The sequence below is a fragment of the Bufo bufo genome, chromosome 1 (genome assembly GCF_905171765.1).
Source record: "Bufo bufo chromosome 1, aBufBuf1.1, whole genome shotgun sequence".
NCBI lineage: Eukaryota > Metazoa > Chordata > Amphibia > Anura > Bufonidae > Bufo > Bufo bufo.
Genome location: NC_053389.1, coordinates 790,849,350 through 790,853,786, shown reverse-complemented (window position 1 = coordinate 790,853,786; position 4,437 = coordinate 790,849,350). Strand labels below are relative to the sequence as shown.

The following is a 4,437-nucleotide window of genomic DNA, read 5'->3' as shown; positions in this document are numbered from 1 at the left end:
TAGGGAGGAATCGGGCAACTATAGGCCAGTAAGCCTGACATCAATAGTGGGGAAATTAATGGAAACCATACTTAAGGAGAGGATTGTGGAACATCTAAAATTCCATTGATTGAAAGATGAAAAACAGCATGGGTTTACTTCAGGGAGATCATGTCAAACTAATCTTATTGATTTTTTTTAATTGGGTGACTAAAATAATAGATGGAGGAGGTGCAGTAGACATCGCTTATCTAGACTTTAGTAAGGCTTTTTATACTGTCCCACATAGAAGGCTTATCAATAAATTGCAGTCTTTGGGTTTGGACTCCCATATTGTTGAATGGATTAGGCAGTGGCTGAGGGACAGGCAACAGAGGGTTGTAGTCAATGGAGTATATTCAGACCAAGGTCTTGTTACCAGTGGGGTACCTCAAGGATCTGTTCTGGGACCCATATTGTTTAATATCTTTATCAGCGAAATTGCAGAAGGCCTTGATGGTAAGGTGTGTCTTTTTGCTGATGACACAGATTTGTAACAGGGTTGATGTTCCTGGAGGGATACACCAAATGGAAAAAGATTTAGGAAAACTAGAGGAATGGTCAAATCTGGCAACTAAAATTTAATGTTGATAAGTGCAAGATAATGCACCTGGGGCGTAAAAACCCAAGAGCAGAATATAAAAATCAGTGATACAGTTCTAACCTCAGTATCTGAGGAAAGGGATTTAGGGGTCATTATTTCAGAAGACTTAAAGGTAGGCAGACAATGTCATAGAGCAGCAGGAAATGCTTGGGTGTATAGGGAGAGGAATTACCAGTAGAAAGAGGGAGGTGCTCATGCCGCTCTACAGAGCACTAGTGAGACCTCATTTGGAGTATTGTGCTCAGTACTGGAGACCATATCTCCAGAAGGATATTGATACTTTGTAGAGAGTTCAGAGAAGAGCTACTAAACTGGTACATGGATTGCAGGATAAAACTTACCAGGAAAGATTAAAAGGACCTTAACATGTATAGCTTGGAAGAAAGACGAGACAGAGGGGATATGATAGACATTTTTAAATACATAAAGGGAATTAACAAAGTAAAAGAGGAGAGAATATTTAAAAGAAGAACAACTGCTACAAGAGGACATAGTTTTAAATTAGAGGGGCAAAGGTTTAAAAGTAATATCAGGAAGTATTACTTTACTGAGAGAGTAGTGGATGCATGGAATAGCCTTCCTGCAGAAGTGGTAGCTGCAAATACAGTGAAGGAGTTTAAGCACGCATGGGATAGGCATAAGGCCATCCTTCATATAAGATAGGGCCAGTGGCTATCCATAGTATTCAGTATATTGGGCAGACTAGAGAGGCCAAATGGTTCTTATCTGCCGACACATTTTATGTTTCTACTAAAGATTGCCGATTTTTTTAAATCAAGATTGTTTACAGTTTATCTGGTTGACAAGAAAAGAAATGGAGAAGAAAAGGCAGAGGATATTTGGAAGGTTACGCAATGAAAAATACTTCTTTGAGGTATCTTGCCTAACAATTTTGGTTTAGGAATTTCCGGATGATTTAAAGGGCTTCTGTCACCCCATTAAACCGTTTATTTTTTTTTTCTTTAATAATAATCCCTACACTGCGATCTCAGCATACATAAGCTAATTAATGATTTTCATTCAGTAGAATTTGCTAAAAATCGATTTTTATAATATGTAAATTACCTTGCTACCAGCAAGTAGGGCGGCTACTTGCTGGTAGCAGCCGCATCCTCCGATCGTAATGACGCCCCCTCGGCTTGTTGATTGACAGGGCCAGCGGATGGGATATTTCTCTGATGGACCTGCCTGTTACCATTCAAAATCTGGCGCCTGCGCTATGGCCGTACGTATCTTCAATCTGCGCAGGCGCACTGAGAGGCGGCAACTCACTCGGCCGCTCCATCCTCAATGCGCCTGCGCCGATGACGTCACATCTACACCCGGCGCAGGCGCATTGAGGAGCGAGCGGCCGAGTGAGTGGCCGCCTCTCAGTGCGCCTGCGCAGATTGAAGATACGTACGGCCGCAGCGCAGGCGCCAGATTTTGAATGGTAACAGGCAGGGCCAGCAGAGAAAGATCCCATCCGCTGGCCCTGTCAATCAACAAGCCGAGGGGGCGTCATTACGATCGGAGGATGCGGCTGCTACCAGCAAGTAGCCGCCCTACTTGCTGGTAGCAAGGTAATTTACATATTATAAAAATCGATTTTTAGCAAATTCTACTGAATGAAAATCATTAATTAGCTTATGTATGCTGAGATCGCAGTGTAGGGATTATTAGTAAAGAAAAAAAAAACGGTTTAATGGGGTGACAGAAGCCCTTTAAGGCCTCGATTTTGTGATTCATTTTGTTTAAATGTGTGATTATCGAGAGTCTTTGAACTGAGGAAAAAAAATAAAAAATCAGAGGCGTGATTATTGCTAATTAAAAACTTTTCCCAATACCCCACCATGATGACTTAAAATACAGTCAGCACTGACAATTTTTGATAGTCTGAGGAGACTGGATTATGCTGTGAACACTAGAGAATCTGCTAGGGAAGCCTACCCAAGTAATTTATGACTGATTGTGTGACGGTAACGCTCACTACACACAGGGGGAGGATAGTGACCACTGCGCTCCACCCTCACCCCTGGCCCTGCCTACTTGCCTCGCAAGTCTTAATGACAGGGGACAACTAGACGGCAGTCCCTAACTTAGGATACGTGCTGGGAAGACAGACAAGACAAATAACAGAACGTGAACGGACCGGGTCAATACCTAGAGAGCTACGCAGTACTAAGGAATGAGCAGAGAATAGTCAGAAAAAGCCGAGGTCAAATACCAGGAGAGAAACGAAGTACAACAGGCATCTGCAAAGAATAGTCAGGTGGAAGCCGGGGTCAGGATACCAGGAGAGATGCGCAGTACAGGAGGAGCAGGCAGAGAATCGTCAGGGAACACAGGATCAGGTAAGTATGCAGGAACAAAACAATCACCAGATACCTAAAATTAAACAGGCAACCTGTGGCCAGCAGGCTGCCTGTATTTATAGTGGGGAGTGAGGGTCATGTGACGTGGCCAGCGTCACATGACCGACAGACAGACAAATCGAGCACCGAGTGATCAGCTCGGCGCTCAAGGCAGACCTAGGAGCAGGGAGCCTCCCAGCTAGCAAAGCTGCCCTGGGAACGAGGCCAAACACAGATCCTCGCTCCCGAAGCTAAGCAGCAGGTCTGCGGCTGATGGGAGACCAAGTGCTCCTTTGGCCATTTGGGTGTCGAATTTCCTGTTGCATTGCTATAGCCATCCTAATGTTTCTACCAACTATATTATGAGTATGTTAAATGGTTAAAAGAGTGCACTCACAGGTAGCATGTTTAGACTCCTCGTTTTGCCCTAAGATCTGCCAAGAAGAGCTGCGGATAGGTTTGTCATTGCCAGAAAGGGTGCTTACAAGCTCAAAAGTTCATGTAAATCTAGCTCAATAATTTACCATAGAAAGCGAAGTCATCTATATATCGTCTCCGTGACTTCAACAGAAGATTGATACAGGTTTTACTGAGATTTAATTACCTGCTTTTTACAAAACTTCATATAGAGGTTCATATAAGATCTGGAAACAGTGGTGCTGGAGGGCTAGAACCACTATGCTGCCCAACATGTTCTGACACAGTCGGTCAAAAAGTCATAACTTTAGTCACTCTGCAGAGAGCCTGGATAGCTCAGTCGGTAGAGCATCAGACTTTCAATCTGAGGGTCCAGGGCTCAAGTCCCTGTTCGAGCTTCAGCTTTTTGGATAAGGAATAGGAAGGAAGGTTATTGCCATGAAAGTAAGGTATATGAGGCAAAGGATCAAAAGTGATGAGAAAAATGAAGACTGAGAAAGTGACTAGGAAACTAGGTTGGATCGACCCACAAAAGCTTATTTAGGAGCCAAATACTTGCCCCTTTGACCTTTTTCTTATGGGAGGATTTACAAAGAACCGATTATATCTTATAGATGATATGTCCTATGTGTACAATGATAAAAATGGAGATGAATGTTTTGGATAGATAGTTGGTGGTGGGCCCAGCCTGACTTATGCAGTGGTGTCGCTAGAAGTAGGTACAACTTATTCCCCTGGGAATAGCGACATTTAACTGTATCCTTATCTATACTTTTTAGGAGCCGCTATGTATGTGGTGCTATTACTGTCAGGGGCACTATTTCCTTGTCATAATTATTTTTGGCCACATTTTGTGTGGCACTACCCACCGTGTGGTACTGATAGAGATGTGAATATCATTCTTCAGAAGTCAAGATGGCTCCCATATCCTGTTGCTCCAGGAAAACGCCTTTTGGCTTAAAGCAGAGAACAAAGAACAGCATGAGGGTCTGGCCCATTCTGGGAGATCCCACTTCTGGAAATGCCATATGCGATTTTTTGTACCACTACTGATCAATGAGAACT

The 4,437-nt window shown here is 43.3% G+C and overlaps 1 non-coding gene across 1 annotated transcript; it reads left to right on the top strand.

The window, feature by feature from the left end:
* The first annotated feature begins 3,697 nt into the window (after positions 1–3,697).
* On the top strand, positions 3,698–3,770 carry TRNAE-UUC. The gene has a single exon. It is a non-coding gene; the product is annotated as a tRNA-Glu (tRNA).
* Positions 3,771–4,437: the final 667 nt, after the last annotated feature.